Source organism: Rhipicephalus sanguineus, chromosome 4, assembly GCF_013339695.2.
Source record: "Rhipicephalus sanguineus isolate Rsan-2018 chromosome 4, BIME_Rsan_1.4, whole genome shotgun sequence".
NCBI classification, from domain to species: domain Eukaryota; kingdom Metazoa; phylum Arthropoda; class Arachnida; order Ixodida; family Ixodidae; genus Rhipicephalus; species Rhipicephalus sanguineus.
Window position 1 is genome coordinate 87,687,672 of NC_051179.1, and position 22,859 is coordinate 87,710,530.

Below are 22,859 nucleotides of genomic sequence, written 5' to 3' on the forward strand. Positions count from 1 at the left end.
ACGGGTCGCAAACTCGCCTCCCCAAACAAGTTTATTTTGTTTTATTTATTAAGACGAAAAAACGCCAGGCCTGCGCGGAAAGCGCAGCACAGTCACACCGAAAGCTCGAATGGTGGTATTTCTGGAGCCCGTTATTAACTCTCTTGTGGCTACTAATACAACTACACTAGCAACGTACCCACTACGACACAAACCACATTTTTTGTGAAGTTGGGAAGCACCCATCAGGACATTACTAGTCTTTCTGCGGAGAAGCGAGGTACCATCTGTAAGGTATGATTTCCAGTTTCTTGATGCGACGGCTGATGACGACCTTGTAATGAGTTGGAAGCTTTAAATTACCCCCTAGTTACGTAAGTCGCATTGTGTGACGCGCGCTCGTTATTTCACTCTCCCACCACTCTTTACACTCTTTATAACATACGCTAAAGTGCGAAACAGATAGAGAGAGGGAACTAACTTTCATGAGACCCTGATGAAATGGATCATGGGAGCCTTATGGGCTTCCTTGGCAACCAATAGAAGTGCACTTGCGAGGAACCCACTACGCTATAAATCATAATTTTTGTGCAATCATAATTTTTTGGCACTATGCAATTTTTCGTCATTCTGCGAAGAACCGTGGTACCTGCTCAACACCTGTAAGGCCTTACGCGCACTTTGTTTATGCTGTAGCTAATAACGATGACGAATTATGGCAGAGCCCTTTGTAATGGGTTGTAAGCATTCAACAACCTACTCGTTGCGCAATTCGCGTTGTGTGACGCCTGGTTACAGAATTCGCGTTGTGTGACACTTGGTTGTTATTTTACTCTTCTACCACGCTGCAATACATATGTTAATGTGCTTCCTTGCCGACATGAAGCCTGTATAGGGTCTTTTTGCAAAGCAGTTGCAAGCGCCGGCATGACTCTGAGCAGCGCCTCCTCTATTTTTCTGTGCCTGGGCGAATGAGCGGAGCGCAATGGGAACCGACCGTCGGCGTTAGTGCGGCTTTTAGCCGCCGGGCGCCGCCACCGTAGTAGACCAGCCGTCGCGTCGTCGCTCGCGGAAATGAATGCCGTGGCCGTATTCGAAGCTGCTATATGGTTCAGTTTTCGGCTGTATTCGCGTTGTTTAAAGTATAATGAAAACTTGTAAACTGGAATCATGAACTTAGCAAGGGTGGATCTTTGGCCTTGTTGGTGCGACTTGTTGAAAGTTAGCGCTTGTGTGTGTGTCACTCCCTGTCCCGTCCTCGTCGATTCAGTATTGCGCTTAACGTTATGTATGGAATCATGAAGCACTTGTTCTGGGCAACCAGCCCATTTCGAAGGCATGTGTCTTTCGCGGCTATTTGATCGAGACGCTCGCGCGTCGTATGCTAGCCCGCTTCCAGAGAGCGCATGCCAGTGATGCGCGGAAAATTGCTTTGTCACCGTTACGTTCGCTTGGCTGAGAGTCGGTTAATGACTGTCTGAAATCGATTTTCGAAACCAGCATTTGCCAAGAGCTAATACTGAAAGCTTGGGCGCTTAAAGTTCCCCGATGCGTGCTACCGTCTACAGGTGTAGCACACTAACGCTAGCCATGAGTTCATGCTCTAAATAGCATGAAATGTCACTAAGCTGCTTCCAGTGACAATGTACATAATGTTTGTCGGTTGTTGCGCCGGTAGCGCATGTAGTGTCCATGGGCTCCGATTCTTCAGCTTCAAGACCTAATGTCAGCGCTGCATGCACATAGCGGCGATCGCGAGGCAGCGTTGCTACTGGTACTACATGCATTCGTTGAATGTTCGTATGCAACACGGTCACGTTTAATGAAACTTGCCATGCTTGATTCAGTTGTTACCTTGGGCTGCAAACGTGAAGGGTAGTCTTAAAAGAGTGACGCTAATGCATCCTTCGTAAACCGCCGCTTCTTATATTCTACGAAATATTCGCGTCGTAAACGACGGCTGCATATTATAGTGTAGTTAGAAGATGTATTAGGAGACCAATTATCCCGCCTAATTGCTGCAAACCACCTCTACCGAACACCAGCGGCAGCTGGAATTTCATGGAACGACAGCCGAACAGTGCATTAAGGCGAACGCCTTAGATGCCTCATCAAACGCGAAAATTGACCATCGGGAGCGTCAGCACGAGTGATGCAAAAAATAATTGCGTGATGACGTCATCATATGACGCCACAGGTCATAAATGTTTATGACATCGTCGTGACGTCATCATATTACATCTTCGCTTGGTCAAAATGGGCCGATCACGGAGGCAGTGCATGCCTCCGCTGATGTGCAGAAAGCTTGCACTGCCTCCGATCCTTGAGGCTGTAAGAAAACCACGTTTGGCGCAGAAATATATCGGAGGGAGGCATGGAATGTTCAATACATTGACTAGAAGAAAAAGAAGAAGATGGCTTTCGCCTTTCAGGCGTCTTAGATGAATGCATAAGGAACCATGTAAGATTTTTTTCTTTATCAATAAATGGAAATAAAAAAAAAAGACAATCGTGATTTCTTTCAGTTCAATTGGCAGAGTGGAAGGCAACAGTATGACGTACTAAGGCATTGGGGCGGTTGCAATAGCCTGAAATAAAAAATAAAACGCGAATACTATCAAACTCGAGTGCAAGTATCGAACCGGCAGCACGTCCTGACAGTCTGCCTGCGGAATGCTTACAGCGGGGATGGAGAGACACGCGAACATGCGGCATCTGCATTCTTTGCTGTTTCGCATTTATTTTCAAGTGGTTATAGCCTGGATGATTGATGAGAACACGACGTCATCCATGATACAATAAAAGAACATCTAGCATCTTTTTATTGCCACCATGGTTAGAGCGTGATGAAAACAGCGCGCCGCTATGCTCGCGTTTCTTTCAGTCCCCCTGTACCTGTGAAAGCCTGCAAGAAGAACAAATGCAAATAAACTCGGATGCATACACGAATTCGTGAGCTTCGTGATACGCGCGGCCGTTCAGCGCCAGCTTCCCGTAGTCTACTTGCACAGCGCCACCACGCGGCAGCGGCGAGCGGACGCGGAGCGCGCGCTCGACGGCGCGAGGAGAGCGTTCGCCCAGGCACTGAAAAATAGAGGAGGCACTGCTCTGAGGTATAATACTGGGCTCCCACGCAGAGGGCCCAGGTTCGAACCTCGTTCCATCCTGGAAATTTTTTCTTCGTTTTTGTTCTTATTTCTAGCGATAGTGGTTACGGACACCGGCTGTGGTGGCGGCGGACAACTACAGCGCCAAAAACGGCCCTTGGTGTGATCTCATAACAGCTTTCGCTACAAAACCTTCGATGTCACGAAATGCAAACATTGACAGCCGGCGTCGGGTAAAAAAAAAATATTTTCATGGGATGAAGTCACCATATGACATCACCATGAATTAACAAATTGCCATAATTTGGGTCGTCATCATGGCGCCACATAACGTGGCGTCACATGAGGACGTCATCACAGGACATCGTCGCTAGGTCAAAAGCGGCCGATCACGGAGGCAGTGAAAAATCAAGTTAGGCACAGAGAGCTTTCGGAAGGGGGAGAGGGAGGATCAATACATCGACTGAGAATAAAAAAAATCGGTTTTGCCTTCGAGCCTCCCCATGGCAAATGCCTTAGGGACGCTGTGAGTTTTTCTATATTCAATCGCCTCCCAGTCGCACGTCCTCCCCACGGTTGTACGCGTGAGTTCAGATGGCGAACGCCAACGACACCGGCACAAGGTCCGCGAAGACCGATTCACTGTAGAAACTGTTGCGTTTCAATCCGTCAGAAATGTACACGACAGCTGCACTGACTTTTGCGCGACACGCAAGAGCACCCGTGTAATCAGATTTAGTTGGAAGTTATTTAACCCCACGTGCTCCGTAATTATTCGGAGAACCCCGCTACGGCGGGGCTCCCGACCATTCTATATTGGTTTCGCCACGTAAATTCTCAGAAATTATTGTTAAGAGTAAACTTCTTTTATGTTACTGAAACGGCGTAATAAAAATTTTTTGTTGGATATTTATAACATTGGATGATTGGTACAAAATAATGGACAGATCAACGCATGACTTCATTTTCCTAAATAGCCACCGCTGCTTCCGGCATGTCTCCAAGGCGGGGTTTTATTCCGAGCCATATGCAAGGCCTGCTCGAGTATACATTTAAATGCGAAGAATTGATTAGCAATGGCACATCGAATCTATCTATCTATCTATCTATCTATCTATCTATCTATCTATCTATCTATCTATCTATCTATCTATCTATCTATCTATCTATCTATCTATCTATCTATCTATCTATCTATCTATCTATCTATCTATCTATCTATCTATCTATCTATCTATCTATCTATCTATCTGGCCGCCTACGTCTGGGTGCTCTCGTGGTGGTCTCCTTAACTTGATATATACAAACATTGGTATAATGACACTCGACAATTAGCAGGTCATGACATGAAAAACATGATATGCCTGTCGCGTTCGTCATGAAACCATTTCCCTCAGAGAGAAGCAGTGACGGAGAGACAAAGGAGAAAATGAAATGCTGGAAGTGTTAGCCTGATTGTTCGCCTGACATGCTACTCAGGATGTTGGATGCGATGATGATATATTCACTAATTAACACATAACAGCCACACACACACACACACACACACATGGATTACACTATATACAAAATTCCTTTAAAAGGGTGGTGCCATCAAATTTCGAAGCTATAACAAGCCTGTTGTGGGTTTCCTCTGTATGCAAGGACACTTCACACGAAGGGCGGACATAGCAAACGTTAAGAATATATTTTTATTCACTTCCAAAGTGTTCTTAAATGTCCATTCTCTCGATCGAGACCCATCGCTGCGCGCCGACACGGATGTAGCTCTATAGGATTGGCAACGAAACTTGTAGCGACGTCACACCAGATCGGCTGTAGTAACGTGAGTGACCTCCGGACCTCCCCTACCTCTGAAATGTACGTACGGGCAAAGCATCGGTTGCTGCATCACTCGCCGAGTTTCGGTCGCTTTCTGGCTACGTGCGTCACGGCCTTGTGTGGTCATGTGACCAAGCCCCCTACACTGCTCCGTCACTGCCCAAGCTCGGCGCCCTGAAACCGAAACCGAAAGTCGTCCCCATAAAAAGGCGATATTAAGTTATTTAGCGAGAATACATGAATCTTGAGTCGTGTATCATGCTTTCTGGAGCAAAAGGAAACGCTTACAGCAAACAACGCGCAAGCCACAAATTTGGTGGCGCCAACCCTTTAAGGCTCGTTGCTCGCAAGAGCGCCAACAACGCTTTCGTGCCGCGTTAGGCACAGCTGGTGCTTTCCCATGGGCCGAGAATATGCCGCAGTTCTGAACTCGAGTACCGTTGAAGATGCAATGCCGCCTTCAGAGAGTGTCTCTCTGAATCTATCGCCTGCTTTCCCACAGACCATATTGCAGGTCTTTTGGGGTGCTGCATTCAATGCATATTGGCGAGTCAGACAGTGCAATCTTGCTCTTGAAGTAGTTAGTATAGACGATATTTAGTCTGATGCGGTGTAGGCTTGTTTGATATTGTCTGTTAAGGTACTAAGGAATGTAGAAGTCACAGGAAGGAAGGAAACAGAAAAAGGAGAAGGCAGGGAGGTTAACCAGAAACACTTTCGGTTGGCTGCCCTACACTGGGGGATAGGGGAAGGGGAATAGAAAGACGAGAAATAGAGAGGAGGGAAGAGAGAGAAGAGATGCACTGCATTCACTACAGCGTGCGGGATTGCACCACAAGTCAGAGGCGTTCGCACAAGCCCGTCGTTCTCAAATAACACAAGAGTGCTTTCACTGCCTTGTGGGCCGTCGAGAGATGTGGACGGTGCTGTAGTAGCACCTGCAGGGAAATTGGCCGAACATCCAGTCGCCGCAGTGCGTTGGACAGTACTTGTCTTTCCGAGGCAAAACGAGGGCAGTAGCACAGCAAGTGTTCGATGTTTTCTTCGGTGCCGCAAACATCGCATGCCGCGCTGTCAGTCGTTCCGATTAACGATGTATATGCCTTCGTAAAAGCAACTCCCAACCAAAAGTGATAGAGAAGCGAAGATTCGCGTCGATGAAGGCCGGATGGAGGTTGCATGGAGTTGCAGTGAAGGGTTCAGTTGATGTAGTCTGGTATGTCTTTTGCTTGGTGCGTTCCACTCCATCAGTGTGAGACTGCGGGCCAGTTGTCGAATTTGCCTTGCAGCGTCTGTCCTTGAAAGCGGCATTCGGACGATGTTTGCTTCATGATGTGATGCGCGAGCAGCGTGATCTGTGGAATCATTTCCACTGATGCCACAGTGGCCAGGTAACCACTGGAAGTCAATATCGTGGCCTTTTTGAACTACGTGGTGGTGAAGTTTCACGGTTTCGTATGTCAACTGTTCGTTGCATCCTCGTCGGAGAATTGACCGCAGGCACTGTAACGCTGGTTTTGAGTCAGAAAACACAGCCCATTTACTTGGTCTTTCAGTATCAATAAATTCTAGTGCGCTGCGCAGAGCCGCGAGTTCTGCCGCCGTAGACGTCGTCGCATGTGAGGTTTTAAGACGCAGAGTTATCCCTTGGAATGGTATCACCACCGCACCACCTGAACTGGATGGCGTAGTCGAGCCATCCGTATAGATGTGGACGTTGTTACCGTAGTTTTTGTACAGAAGGAGTAGGCTCAATTGTTTCAGAGCATGTGTCGGTAGGTCTGACTTCTTCCGCACTCCCGGAACCGTTAAGTGGACTCGTGGGCGGCTCAAGCACCACGGAGGGAACACTGGTCACAAGGTGGAATAATTCTGTATAGAGGTGCGTACTTTCCCTAAATTACGTGTAGTGCCTACCTGCATACCACGGCCCGTGGAAAGAGGGTATGCGCCACACGTGATTTACAGCGTGCGTCAACTTAGCAACTTAATAACGCCGGTTCATGATGATAACTTTCTATCTACGACACACGGCAAACCTCGAGCATAACAGCTCTGTTGTAAGAGGTGTTTACAGCTTACTTGGTGAGAGACTAGGCTTTTGGCCGTGTGGCCGTAGGTTATATACCCAATATTCTGAACAAAATTGTTTTTCTGTTACTCATTTATTCACTTTTAGAGATTTCTCGTCAAAAACTTCGGAATGGAGGGACAGACAGTTTTTTTGCTGAGTCGGCATCGAAGTTCGTACGCATTTAAAATGCTAAAATTGTGCGAGTAAGAAGAATAAACATGCAGAGGCGTGCTATGGGCTCAGTTTTTCAGTGTTTCGGCAAGATAGATTTATTGAATAAACACTTAGTTGGTTAGCTGGTTGCGCACACATGAATTTTCACTATTTTACAGCCACCATCATAGCATTGCCCAACGGCACATTTATATTCGCCAACTGGATTTTCTAGTATCCCTGCCTGAAAAAAAATCAGTTGGTGGATATGTCACGCCAGTTCAGAAACATCTTAATAAGAAATGTAGACAGTTACTAAATATGTCAATCTGAAAAGAGAAAGAGGGAGTGATTTCGCAGGTGTAATTTTTTACCCTAAAGAGTTCTCTCTCTCTCTCTCTCTCTCTCTCTATATATATATATATATATATATATATATATATACATATATATATAGAGGATGCGCTTCCTTTTCAGAATATAGCTAGTAGAAAACCACGCCCCGTCAAGTGTGGAGCGCTGCTCAGTTCTCTCATTGCTCATGCACCAGGACGCTGGAGTAGAAGTAGTACTCCACAATTGTTGGCACTGTTGGCTGGTCGCCTAATAATGGCGTACAGTATCGTTACCAACATGAACATACTGCTCCGACACAGCTGCTATGAGAGGAAGAAAAGGCAGATTCAGTTCGTGTAAAGTCGACCCATACGCTGCTTCGCATCCCCACATTGTTCCCTTTAGTGGGAGTGTATTTTTCTTCTTTCTGTTCACAAGCTATTGCATCCTGGAATCAAAGCTACGCAAAAGTTGCTCACAGCAAGGTTCATCTGGAAAAGTATGAAGCGAGACGTGCGTTTCTGGGCAAGAGGATGCATACCGGGTCAGCGTGCTAAAACTAGTTGACATACTGTGACCCTGTTGGCAAAGTTCGCGCCTCAAGACGCGCGCTTCGACCACGTACACCTCGACTTTGTCGTACCTCTGCCACTTTGCCAAGACCATGCGTATTCATTGACATGCATTGCCAGATTCACGTGCGCTGGGCGAAGGCCCTACCTATAGTGGATATCACTGCTGTCATGGTTGCCCGCTCTTTTTGCACTACTGGGTTGCTCGTTCCCGTGCACCATCCATAATAACAACGGACCGGAGAAGGCAGTTCGAATCATCACTTTTCTCCAGAATTAAACGTTTTTTGCTACGGCATGGTGGAATGTTTCCATCGTCAGCTCAATCTGCGCTCGCCGCAACAGAAGACGTTCACTATCGACGTGTGCGGTCGCCACGAAGTGGTATCACTCGATCGGCTGAAGCCAGTGCTTACTGAATATGGAGACTCCATTTCACATGCACCATCATTTGCCACACCACCCTCCAAGGCTCTACATATCAAGCACGTCATGTAGCAAGGACACGCAGTAGACAAGTCTCCAGGGCGCCCCGTCGTATGGACTTGTGAACAATTTAAATCGTGGTGTGAGCGTTCGCTAACTCACTAGGAGAGGAAGTGATGTGGCGGTCGCACAGCAGCAGCCAGACCCCCTTTCCCATCTTTGAGTGTCGGTAAAATCGTATCGCCTTGTGTGCGCGAAAGGGAAGTGGTGCGAGAGTGCGCAACCGAGCCGTAGAGCTGTACGATCACGGACACAAAGTTAGTTGTTGCTTGCTCTTCAAGGACGCGCTAATCGCTTCTGTCTGCTGAATCCCAGCCGCCCTCGCGTGCCGCACAACAACGGCTTCATCTGAATAGTGTGCTTCTTGAGCATGGAGTTCCACCAAACGCTTAACTCTGTTGTCGAAGAGTGACATATACAGTAATTCTTGTACCATCTTGGTACCACCACCTTGCTTGCACACAATAGACTGGGGCGGACCAACACCTCCCCTTGGGGCGTAACCGTTTTCACCAGTGTCCGCCATTTAAAAGAGAAACTCATTGTCATTGCACTCTGTGATGGTGGGCGAACAGAGGGGCTGATTGGCGGAAAATCTTCCTTGCGAGTTGTCTATGAAATGGGTAAGCGTAAAGTTTTTTTGTAGGTTGCTGTGTTGCATAAAATTTTGCACAGATGCAACAGATGTGTTGCATAAAATTTTCCCAAAGGAGCAATCTTCTTGATGTGTACAATTCACCATGTGAGCTTCATATTATGTCCTGCAGAGGGCATCACATTGTCATGGGGTTGTGACGTCGACGAAGGCAGCAGTCGACGTGACCCAGATGAAACTCTCTATTTGACCGAACTTGTGGCCGGGAGACGGAACGTCAAGCTACAGCAACATACACTCTACAGTGATAGCGGCGAACAGAGCGTCCGCCGTCGATAAAATTGATCATCGCCGGGAAGCGCCGTGTTTATACATCACGCATCGAGCTTTCCAGCCTTATCACTGGTGGTCCCGCAAGCTATGAAATAATCTGCACTGTTCGCGTCCTGCGCGCAATCCTAAGAAATGATCTGCTACAATCGAGAAGCGTCTCAAACACTGCGGCGCGATCTGTGTCGAGCGTTGCTAACCGTCCTTGCTGGTCAAACCCGAATACATCTAAATAAACAAGCGAGTGTAGCAGTATTGTGCAGGGACAGGTTCAGAAAATGTCGTTAATGTCAGATTGAGCTCTCGCACAAATGGAGCACCATTTTGATGTCTAATAAGGAGGCCACAAAAAACCTGCGGGCTAACAAAACTTCTGAAAAGTGAGAACACCAGTAGGCCGCTGGCGCCAACGTACAAGCTTTGATGAGTCAACGGGTCACTGGCGGGTCCGGCGAAATCTCCTAAGCGCCATTACCTCTGAGCCTGCGGGGCTCATTTGCGCTCACCTAGTCGGTCAGTGCAGTTCACAGTTTGCGCCACTGTGATTCACCTTCGTGATTCACCTTCGATTTATGCGCTTGTGCTGTAGCCTTCTTCGTCTAGTCTTACGTTTTTTCGCTCTATTTGCATTCATCATGAATTACCAACTCGCCCAACAATCAATCCTTCTTCGTGATTCCTGAAATAAATATGAGGACCACAACTCGCCATGTTAACCATCTTAGTAACTTTCAATAGACGGGTAATAATGATAGCGCAAAACACACGCGCCCGATACAGACAAAAGGAATTGCCGATTATTAGCTTGTGAAAAAAGCAAAATTATAATGACGTACCAAACAAGGTGCCCCATCAGGGTGCCACGCACCTTTCACATCCTTGCAACCTGGGTAGTATTTTGATGAACATCAGTAATATTCAAATCCGCCACTGATGGAAATATTTCAGAAACTTGCATTACCAGTGCCTACAAAGAGCTCACACATATTTAAAACACATGGCTAGATACCAGTTGGATGCTGTAAGGCAGGTATTCGCAGTATTCTGCCCATTGTATGACGCAGTACAAAATCAGACAATGCAAAACGTTCGATAGAGGCCGCTAGGCGATGAGCGATGCCTGACCAGTCAAATGCACAGCTTCTAACGAGACGCACTGTAGATCTTTTGGTTGGCAAAAAGATAACTTCATACAGAACTACTGAAGCAATCTGAAGCAATCATACAGAACTACTGAAGCAAACCGTTAGGCTCGTCTTTTTTTTATTTACGAAGCGTTTCGTCTGCAGCTTTCGGTGATTTGGACCGACCGACCGGTCTCGCAGCGGCTCCTACAGGACCGAGTGGGATTTGAAAGCGTATATCCGCGAATGAGGTCATACACACAGCACATCACACATCTGCACTACACAAACGCGTTTAATTTGAGACATCTACAGACATGCACCTCAAGAATTGGACTCCGGCCCTCTAGGGCCGTATTCACCAACCTATATTTACTTAGCGCTATAAGGAGCACTCTCATAACGACGGGAAACGTATAAGACCAAGGAAATATTGCAGGGTGTTCCGAAAGCTCGTCTTATTCGGTATTAAGGCAGACTAATGAAACGTGGCCTTATCGTCACAATATTGGTTTATTAGGTAAGAGAAATTGTCCACCGCGGTGGATCAGTGGTTAGGGTACTCGGCTGCTGACGCAGAGGCGGTGAGTTTGTTCGCCGCCGCGGCTGTCGCGTTTCGGTGGTGGCGAAATGGTAGAGGTCCGTGTACTCCATGACGTAAGTGTAGGATAAAGAAAGCCAGATGGTCGATATTTGCGGAGCCCTCACTAAGGCGTGCCTCATAACAATAACGTGGCTTTAGTAAGTAAAACACAAGATGTGTTATTTTACGATTGCATTAGGAATAAAATGAATAGCCTCGGGATTCACAAGACAGTAAAATAAATGCCTAAATCGCCAAACCCGTCTCTCGCGCGAAGTGTCGGCAACATTTGAGAGCAGAATATGTGGCATATTTTCTTAGTGTGGAAAGGCTGCATAACAGTATACATCGTAACAGTATGAAGCAGCATTGAACGATCGCGCTGCCGCAGCATTTGAGTGCTTACCTGAACACCAGCAACGGTTGTTGCATGGACGTCTTCAAATACGTTCTAAAATGATTTCGTTAATATTACAGGGACTTCGCCGACCATAGCGAGTTATGTGCCTTCACGAATATCTTTTTTCTAGTTTTTTTTCTATATATTCGATGTTTTGTTATCATTACTTTTCATGTTTTCTCCCGCTGTATGTTTATTGTTATTCTATGTGGGTTATATCCTGGTGCTCAATTCTATTCCTTAATCCACTGCATTCATTATTTCGTGCTAAGATATGTGCATAATCCACGCCCTGTCTTTTAATATGCTTCTTAACTTTGGATTTCAGGATCAAGTAGTCATCACTTTGCGACTGCTGTTGTAGGGAGAAGCGGTCCACGAGGCGAATCAGGTAGTATCCAACGTTATAGGAGAAAAAGGCCACATCGTAACTTTCGCATGATTTGTTCTCGAAACGTCGAGAGCTATCATCGAGCCGCTTGAGCCAGAAGTCACAGTGAAAGACAGATAAGTTATTCCAGCAGCTTACAGATGCTAATCAACGCAAAATAAAGGAGTAAAGACTGTAAATTTTTAATGCGTAACTGACATGTAGTGCAGCTACGTGATAGCTCTCCTGCTACCACACGTTCTTTTTTGTCGTGCTTAAAAAGCGCTGGCACTGAAGCTGTCGCGCCAGTTCTTCGCTGTAATATTGTCTTGGGCAGGTCGCGCGTCGCTGTTTAGTTGATGGAAAAATAAAGCCATCTGCATTCGCTCGCCCGTTGAGCTGTTATTTCGTCAGGCACGATATAGACTGGCGACGGAGATGGGATGCCGCCAGCATATAACAAGCTCCGGCTTGATAGCAACAACCGTTACACTCTGACGGATTTCGTAGCCGCGAAGCAGCCCTTGGGGACAACATGGCCAAGGCGAAGGCGACCACGAGTCTTCAGTTGGGACATGCAGAAACATTTGAGAATTCGACAAGCGATTTGACTTTCTTTATTGTGAGGTATGAAAAAAAAATAAAAAAATAAAATAAAATAAAATAAAAATAAAACCTCGGCCTGCACCATAATAATATAGCAGGCAATGCCAATGAGAAAAAAATTGAACAGGGCAGAGCCAAGTTAAATTTTGGAGGGGAAGGAGAACGGGACTCCAACCCAGAGTAGCGGACAAAAAAGAAAAAACTACTGTTCATGTTACATTGATTTCTTGCTGCTAACATGTGTCAGAGTTTAATCTTCGGTACTGAATCTTGAAAGTGGTAGCTCTAGATACGAGGGGTGCGTGCAGGCTTACTTTCAAAACAACAATGTCCCAGATGAAAAGAAGGTAGATTCGTTCATAAGCATGTTGGGCCGACAGAGTTATCCACATTTCAAGTCTCTTACCAAACCAAGAAAAGCCGTCCTCAGTTTCACTGGAAAGCTTGTGCGAGCTTAGAATAACAGAGAGCTGAGCTAGTTGGTAAGTATTCATTCTAAAAAGACAGGGCGTGCAAACAAGACACAAGAAGGAAGTCAGGACACCACAAATGAGTTGTTAGTCGGCGTTTGTGGTGTCCTGACTTCCTTCTTGTGTCCTTGTTTGCACGCCCTGTCTTTTTAGAATTGTGCGAGCTGTTTGGCAAGCATTTAGCCCGTGAACGGTCATTCATAGGCGAATGAGGAAATTTTCTCGACGAGTACAGAAGGAACACGAAACACAACCGTAGTACGTGGAAGAATTACGGCGCTGGCGCGAACACCCGAGCTTGGTGCGTTTCTCGGCGAGAAGACAGGTTTGTGTCCAGTTCAGTGAGAGTCCACATTGAATAATACATTATCAGAGCGCAAGCATCTCACGTTACAACGAGCTGTTGATAGCGCTACTACCTTGAAGGCTGCACTCGTTAACACTACAGCTACTCATTCGAAGTCCGGTATTCGGTTTCAGGTTCAACGCCCAGAAAGCCTGCAGGTGGCGTGGAAAACAGCAACCTAAGGGAAAGCGAACAGCGCTGCACGTTTGGGTGTTGCAGCCGCCAGAATTACCCTGTGAAGTGTCGTAGACAAAGAGGCAGAGAGAGTGAGCCCATTATTCTCAGCATAAGGGTAGAAGGTGTTCATTTCCACATAGAGCTCGACACGAGAGCCACCGTCTTGGTAAAAATCTCACCATCTCCCCGTAAAGGGAACCCTGAATAGTATGCGAAGCAGCCATGAGTCAACTTAAAGTTCTGTAAATCTTTTATTTTCTTCATCACTGTTCATGGTCCTTCCATTCGAGGTTCCCTTGATGTTGTTGCTTGTCAAATATGACTTTATGCTCAGGGGAACATGACTCGACATAAAATTCTGTAAACCTTTTATTTTTTTGATCACTGTTCATGGTCCTTCCATTCGAGGTCCCCCTGATGTTGTTACTCGTCATATATGACTTTAAGCTCAGAGGAACGTCCTCCCCTTGAGTATAACGGCCCTGTGGTCCGTAAATTATAAAGTTAATGGCTCTTGCTGCAAAGGTTGTAAATTGAAGTTTGAGAATGCGATGCCAATGTACGACAAGCCAAGATCGGCTTGTTCACGCGCCCATGCCGCTGCAGCTTCTCGATCTCTCAACTCCGGGTCGGCTTGACGACGCGCCCGTTTCGCTTCGGCTTCGCGAGCCCGCCGCTCCGGACGACTTGACGTCGCTGCCGCGCTGCGGCCTCTTTGCGAGCCCGCGCCGCCGCGATGCGATCTTCGTCCGTCGAAGCGCACTTTATGACAGCTGCTGTAGAAGAGAGCGCGCCGCGGAGAGGAGACCGAACGGTTTTATGTCTTGAACTACAGAGCCGCTAGCGGTGTCCACTCAAACTAGGGCGCGCGCCGCAGTGGAGCGAGCGCTGCACCGCACGTCCATATGTCAGGCAAACCTTCCTTTCTGCACACCATGTGCGAGCTCTCCTCTCGTGCCCACACTTCGTTCTTTTCTTTTTTTTTGGCACGCGGGGCACTGGTTACGCCGACGGCACGCCCATAGAGTTAATACTGACTCTAGACGAAAAGCTGGGCCGCGAGACCTATAACCACAAGAACGCTGACATCTTGGAACGCTGTCATTCTTGCCATCACATATCAATCCTAAAGAAGCATGTGCACAATTAAAAACTTGCGGATGTTGTTTTGTGTTTATTTTGAATACTTCTACGAAATGATACGACGGCTATTTATGCAATTTACTGCGCGCGGAAAGGAGCGTTTGCAGGCTGGTTAACTAGATGGCACCACCATATCAACACTCGCGAGTACGCGAGTGTGTGCTTGCGGCCGATTGCGCCGGTTTGCGCGTCATGTTAAAGCCCCCGAAACTTCGTTCGCGTCGTGTATCTTGTAGTTGTCATAGTGTCCCGCTGTGTGCGTTTGCTGTCGCCGCATACCACTCGACTTGATGTGACAGCCCTTTTTCCTTTCGAGCTGGAAACTTCACTGTATCAGTGCAAACCAGGACGGACGGCAAAGAAGAGGTGAGACAAGCCCTGAAGGTTATGTACGAACTAGTCGCAACCGATTTTTTTAATGCTTTTTAACGGCGATAAAGCTTTGTGGGCCGTGTAACTTTAGTCTCGATTGAAGCTTTCGGGAGATGTCTCACTCACATTCGCCGCTGCATGTCAATCGACATTTTTCTGCTTTGCGGCTCTCTGCGCTGAAGTACGGCAGCAATGAGCTGAAAAAGAACGTGGATACAGGTGTCTCGCCATTGCAAGTCGAATCAGCGCGCGACCACGGCCTACGGACTTTGCTTCGAGCTGCGAATCTGCCGAGTGACCTTTGCCAGCGAATGGAGAAACTTTGGTAGGAGTGCCTAGTAAAAACCATGCACAAACAGGTGGAAATTTTAACGGTTATCAACGGGACCAGCTGCACAGACAACCGTACACTAACACACGGCTTCACGCATCAAAACACAGCTGATGTTCTCCGAACAGCGCGTGGCTCATGGCGTGGCTGGCTTAGGTTGGTAGATTAAAACTGATTACTACCGTCAAATATAGCGAGCGTCTCAGGGTCTGGCAACGCTGGCAACGATCGTTTTGTTCCATCATGGCGGAACCCATGCGGTTATAGGTTTCAATGCATGGGCCCTATGGGGAGCTTTTCCTCTAGAGTCAGTATATTAACTCTATGGGCACGCCGGGGGACAGGCCTCGTTCATAAGCTGGTTCGGATCTACCATGGCTGAGTCAGTTCCGTCAAGACTAACGTGACGCTCAGGACCTATACTGGGGAACCTGTGAAGCCATGTGGTGTTTCTTTTCTGCATGTTCAGCGCGGCAATCAGTGCCACAAATTTACCGCTGTACGTGCTTCCTCAAAGGGGTCCAGCATCGTTTTGGGCGCAAGTGGCTTCAGCGAATGGGCGTCGTCTACAAGCAAGTCCGCGGACTGAAACAGTTCTGCTATGCAATCGCTCAGCGCTGAAGCTCCCCTGAGGCTACAGTGTTTTGCTTGACCGCTATAAAGTTGCCTTCATAAACCTGCTTCTTGACATGTCAGCAACAAATGGTCAAATGCTATTTACCATATTATCGGTTGATCGCATTAAAAAACAGCCTAATTGGGACCGATGTGTACATGCAAAAATTTTCAGTGAGTAAAACAAGCGCCAAAGCAGCTAACGAATGTGGAAGTCCTTTACCACCTTTTTTTTTTCAGCGAAACGTGTCGCAGCCACCTTCCGTCGCATCTTCATATCTAAATTACTTTTGAAATATTGGCGAGCCACACGGTTGTCCATATCTGGTTGTTGAATGGTTGTCCTGCACGTCCACATGATATGCAGCGCAATCAAGTTCACCAGAACAGACGGTGTCTCATCACCACTTCCTACAGAGAGCTACCCAATGCGCATGGGCGTCTCAGGTAAGTATATTTGATGGTGCGCTGCAGGACGTTCCGTAGAAACATGGTATCACATCATTCAAGAAACTTGGCTCTATCGTTTCGTGTTGTTCCTACGTATTATGGAGTCAGCTCCCCATGGCAGAAATATGTCATTTTCCACGAGGCATGGTTTGAGGACAGAAGTGGCCTGTATTTTCTTGAAAAGTTGAATTGTACAATGAAACATCCTACCTAATTTTTTTTCCACCATTGTTTCGCCGTCACACAATATTCTGATTACAACATCAGAAGACTCGATAGTACACCGTAGAGTAGCGGCACGCCACCACAGTTGTTTAAACGCATCACGAAACATCACTGAGAATGCTTGAGAAACGTATGCAAACTGCAGTTAGAAATATGTATCGTTGCACTGAGCATGCACATTAAAGACCGGACAAGTTTCATGGGCATGCGTAAGGTAGGCTGTATACTAGGGTGCGGCGATGCAATAGGAACAAAGGTGGCAATGCCCGAAGTCGACCAAAGGTTTGACAACGCACCTCATGAAATACTTCTTTTTTGATTTGAAGGAAAGAAGTGTTAATTTTGCTTTAATTACAGGAACGTAGAAAGTTGAAATACGGCGCGGCTATGTCATACCAGGATTGCGCAACTACATTGAGTGTAACAAGATGCCACGAATAATGGAATGAATCCCACGCGAAGCAGTCAGTGAGTAGACGCATTTGCTGCGATTCGAACCTAGTTTTTCATGGCGGATCGACGAACTTCTGTACAGAGAGAGAGAAAGCTCTTTAGGAAAAAAATTAAAAATTCTGCTTGGCGTATGTAAAGGCGCCTTCATGCTACTATATAGAGGAAGGAGATAGTGGACAGACAGGCCTAGAAGGAGGAGGGCAGGAAAAGAAAAAGAAACAAAAAGGAAAATCTATGACCTTCGTATGTGCATGTCACAACCTAATGGTTGTAACGTAAGTTACATTACATTTTATCCCTAAGCTTTGTCCTCCAGGAACCTGAACATAAAATGTTAAAATCGACATGGCTGAGAAGACGTAAGCACAATTATTTTTCCTAGATCTAGTGGTGCTTAGGTAGTCAAAGATATATTACTTTGGAGCAAGTATTTTCTTTCTCTGTATGCCTGGCATTCTAACAAAATTGTCCTAGTGTAATTTATTAGTGTACATATTGTAGGCTTACCTCACACGTTGTCTACACTGGCGTATAATGGGTAACTCATTCTCTAACACAACGGCGACACTCACGTTACAGCACAGACATCCCTTTCATCGAAAGAAAGCGTACGCAGTGCTCGTTTGCGTATTCCTGCAGGGACGAGCGAAACTAAACTATAGCTTGTTGAGTCATTGAAGTACATGTGTAAGCATTTGTATGCTACATTAAATTGACAACTGTAACAATGGTGTTTCCTCCTCTGTTCAATGCACGAGTATCGTCTTGTGAAGAAAAAACAATATGGCGCAAAAAAGGGACGGGGACGAAGTGAGGGCCCAAAGTGAAAAACGGTGCCATGTTGAACTATTAAAGTAACGATATTTGAAAGCACAACACGATGTGCCCACTCACACCAGAAGGGACGCCATTGTCAAAGAGACCCGCCAGCAGTAAAACAAATAAGTGCTCTGTAGTTATCTCTTCCGCAGACCTTTGCGACGTCTGAGATTCAGATACCAGTAAGAACAGTCGTGCGTATCATCAAGAAAAAGTGTTGAAAATCATTGCAGCCCGAAGTATCTTCAGGCCTACAGTAAAGATAAAAAGTGCGGGTCATGGCGGTCTCGTATAGGCTCCGTGCAGACGTAAACTCCGCTCGGCGTCCCTAGCGGCAAGAAGCACAGATTTGGCGGGATGCTCTGACGCGCTCGCAATGGGGTGAAGTCGAGGAACTATACCTTTTACGATGACTACACTTTTCGTGCTTCTCGCGCTTGGCTAGTGACGAGAGCGACGGTACGTCCGCGTTATCAACGCGATCAGTCAGCCGCAGGTGGTGGACGATAAGAATATGCCCCCGTATTCACAAACGCTCCTCGACTTGACCCTTCACTCGAAACGCTCCTTGAGGGCCGTTTTCCCATTCACAAATCGCCCTTCACTCGAAACGCACCTCGACTTGAGGAAATCTCGAGTGTTTCACTTGAGAATGTCAAGGTAGCGCGGGAGCTACCTTGAATCGTTCCTTGAGTGAAGTTTCGGCGTCAGCGCGTGGCCTCCGACTAGCGGGCCGCGCGCTCGTCATTTCGGAGGCCACGGTCAGCGTGGCATCCATGCGGTGCGTCGCTCACTTGTTCTGCATTTCCCGATGGATCAAGCTGCCGCCCTGCCGCTGCCTTTTTGCTTTCGACAGTGAAGGTGAGCATTTACTATGGCGCTGTCTTCGAGTGGTTCGGCAACGGCTCAGGTATACTGTGGCTGCTGTGGCTCCGAGAGAGGCCGGCATGATGTCAAGAGGACCGCGCTCTTGTGCCGTGATGTGTTGCATTCCGTGCATGAGCCAATGGATTACCTGCATGCTTTCGGATAGTCATCGTGCGAGTGTTCCAAGTCTTATACTATGGTCGCCAGTGCTTTCATGTGTATTTCGTTGAAGACCTTACGCCGCATCAGTTCAAGCCCGGTGCGAAAGACTGCGCGATAGCGAAAGGAAAGTGAAAGAGCGAACTTTTCTCCAATTAATGGGTGAATTATTCATGCTAGTTTCATGGGTGCGTACCTGACTATTCATGCGCCGGCATTCACCGCACACCTGAGCGGCTTTCGCTCATGTAAATCTTCACTACCCTAACCGAAATACGAAGAAGCATACCTCTGCAAGGAGATCTTCTGTATCAACGTGAAGGTGCGTTCTTCTATTTTGTTTTCACATTTTCTCTGTGTTTGATCAGATCCATATTTGGGATGGTTTATGGAAAACAAAAGACATATAATGGGGTACAACGAGAGTGCAGTTGCTAGTATTGAAAGTTATAACTACGTAATTCGTAGCTTCGTTAACGTACTTATGTAGCCCACAATATCTATGGACGTCCAGCCTAGCTATATGAAACTAACCAGTGGGGTGGTGCAGTAGAAACTGCATGTTAGCAAAAATGCGTGAAACGTATCAAAACACAAAAGATACAGCAGAGAATTGAATGAATGTTTATTTTTCAAGCTTAATAACACGCTTTAATTAGCAATGACGGCAAATTTTCACAAACATAGCCACACGCAGTGTATTGTAGACGTTTGAGCATATATAATGAAGCTAATGGGCGTTGGATAGCCATACGTCTGTTCAGATGCACAAGTGCCTGGCCCAAACATGTATCAAAATAGTGAAAGCTCATTAAGGTCAACAAAAGACATGCCTGTTCTTCAAGGCGAGAAGTACTGAAGAATGTGTGTAGAGAACGAGAATTAAAGAAAAATGCAGCTTTGATGTACCACTAGGTTCATTATTTTATAACCCCTTTCTTTTGTGCAGGAACCTGGCTGCTGAGACTAGGAAGATACGCCAACCGCTCTTTACAAATGTGCAGTATGTGCAGCGCTTGCATGACTGTATACAAAGGAAGAAAAGCTGCGTTAATAGCTGCACTGCATGGATTAGTCACACTAGTGTGGCTACCACCTGTATCTTCTTTATGATGTCCTACAAGCTCGAATTCATGACAGTATGTAGGCGCATATGCTTTATTGATGGACACCTTGCAGCTTTACCCACTTGTATTTTGTCACCTACGTTATTCTTCATCAAGCACATATAATAAAAATATTTACCATTTGCAATGATTTAGGGTTTTCTCTGTGCTTCGTGTCAGACAGGATCGCAAAAAACCTCAATCTGCTTGATTATATAGAAAAAAGCAGTTCTAAACAATCAACACGTTCTATAGAATGCAGCACTGTTCTCTTCCATGGAAGGGAGGTGGCGCGGTTCCAAAGGTAGGCAAGCTGATTTTACTTGATAGCGTATATTTACAAATATTTACACGTTCTTGTGACCAGAAGTAGCTGCGATGACTGCAAGACCCTTGAGAATCTTCACCATTTCGGTGCTGTCGTCTTCGTTGAATCAGTAGAGTAGTTTTACTCCTGCTTCTTTGCAACACATCCGCCCAGGTTCAGTGCGTCCACACGGTCGTCGTTAAGGCAGAACAGCAGTAAAGGGCAGAAACGGGCTTCAGGTCTCGTGATGTGCAGAATACAAAATATGCTCTGGAATGCCAAAGCGTCCCTATACAGCACAGACGCCGACGCCCTCCTCAGCAGTATTCCCAGGGGTCACAAACTGCAAATGATTGCCAAACATCAGTACACAGGGCACTCGTGCACTAATTACAGGCTGCCTGCCTTCCAAATAAAAAGACAGGACAAACATTTTAAAATATGGCCGTTGCGGCCATTAGAATTAGTCCGTTAGACATCGACAATGCTTCACATAAAAAACAGCGCTAAAAACGGCGGACAAGAGAAAGAAGGACACAGACGGTGAAGATGTGAAGACAGAACACAGACACAGATGTGAAGTATGTCGTACCAACTCGCCCAAGCAACCACTTTATCGACAAATGCACGGCGAATAGAAAAACGTTTATGGAAGTAATGAACTGCTAACTTATGCATCATCCGAATATTAAAACTTTGCATAAAGTATACCTGATGTCAAGAAGCGCTGTTAAGAAGAAACCAAACACACATCAGTCCAAGTTAACCGACAACATACGCTGCCAATTAAAAAAAAACGACTTTAAAACACTGCTTCCGTCGATAGTGGAGAAAACACAAGCGAATGCTTTCCTCAACCTGCGTTACAGTCTAATTTGAACGCTCTACCACATGCATAGCATACGCACTCCTTAACGCGACACTGTGATAACTATGAGTAGCAGCTGCGAGCAGTCTCTACCGCATTTGTAAAATAAACGAAGCGGAACCACTACCAGTGTCGCGTTAAATGTCTCAAGAAATGAAATGAGAAAATAGCAATTGCACAGGGCCTCCTGTAATTATGAACTATGCTAGCACTCCGCATCGAGAGCAAATTTACCTACGATAAGTAATTCCTGCACACAGTGGGGTGGCGAATTCACCAAGCAGATCAGTATAATGTGATCGTAGTAAAAATGACTCACCCGCATTATCCGTTCTGCAGCGGCATCAATGAACAAAGGCTCTCAGCAGCAGGAAGCTAAACAAAACGACAATCGTCCGTGCGATGGGCCCTGCTTTTCGCTATCACTCAAGTATTTCGTCAGTCACCATGGCGAACGCTGGGTCACGAACAATACACAAGTAGACACTGCCGTAATCATATACAGCGATTAACAGACGCAGGCGCATAAAAGAAGTTAAGCGCGTGAAACGATCAGCAGCAGACACATCGGAATCAGCTGTTCTTTTCAGCAGCCGGGATGCGACTGTTGCCAGATTCAAGCGGGGGTTTCTCGCTTACTCTATCGGCTCAAGCTTACGAAGCTACACTGACAGATATAAAGGCGTGTATTTTGCCGTAACGTCGACTGATAAAGAAGATTAACTAAGAAAAGCACATAAATATTGAGCAGAAACAGCTATTCCTAACCACATTAGGAATATTCTCGTTATCAGACGTCACTCGAGTCAAGGGATCGTTGGCAAAGTGTCCCTTGGCGAATGAAAGAGCCGAAGAGCGTTCTTGAAACCCAGCGGCTCCTTGGGTGGAGGAGGGCGCTTCGCCTTGACTTGGTCAAGTCGAGGCGAAGGCTCGAGTGAAGGTGCGTTTAAGAATACGGGGGATAGCATTCAACATCGCTCCGTGATTGCACCCCTGCTCGCTCCACGCTCCCGCTGTGACGGCGCGAGGTATTTTCGCGGGCAGTTCGTTTTGTGCCAGTTCCGCTGTTCGTAGGAATGCCGAAATCAGGAATAATTGCTGCGTTGTTGGGTGCAATAACCCCTACAGGAATTCTCTGGGCACGCGTTTTTACCGGTTTCCATTTAGAGAATATGAACGGACTCGGCGGTGAACGGTGGATCGCACTCGTTCGACGCACAAAAGTGAGTTTGTAAATAGATGTTTTTTTTTTCTGGGATTGCATTGCCCGTGATTGTTGATCTGCTGAGCAACACCTCTTCCACGACGCCGTGAACGTGCCCCGCTCGAGGAGGTCCCCTGCCCTTCTTCAGGTTAGCTCCTCGGAGGAAACTATATCACGTAGCTCTCGAATCCAAAACGTATAATAATTTGCACTCTTTGCAGTGCCCATGGCAACAAAACACGAGCCACGACGGACGAAACTCGGCTGCACTGTTAAGTCGGCGCAGTGAATGCAGCGCCATGGCCGTTCGATGGAAAGCGTTTTTCATGCAGTGGCCTTGGACAGTGCAATTGCTGGTATCGCCAGTTTCAAGCTGAGTTCGCTGCCGCGTTAGCGCGAGGGTGATAAGCT

General features: G+C 46.7%; 1 long non-coding RNA gene across 3 annotated transcripts in view; it reads right to left on the reverse strand.

Annotated features, from left to right (window-relative positions):
* Nucleotides 1-7,294: 7,294 nt before the first annotated feature.
* LOC119388856 (uncharacterized) overlaps nucleotides 7,295-22,859 on the reverse strand; it is a 39,515-nt gene continuing 23,950 nt past the window's right edge. For all 3 annotated transcript variants that reach the window (XR_005182867.2, XR_005182865.2, XR_005182866.2), the window contains 2 exons: nucleotides 10,290-10,339; nucleotides 7,295-7,378 (listed from right to left, as the gene is read on the reverse strand). This is a non-coding gene — a long non-coding RNA (uncharacterized LOC119388856). The remainder of the gene's footprint in view (nucleotides 7,379-10,289; nucleotides 10,340-22,859) is intronic.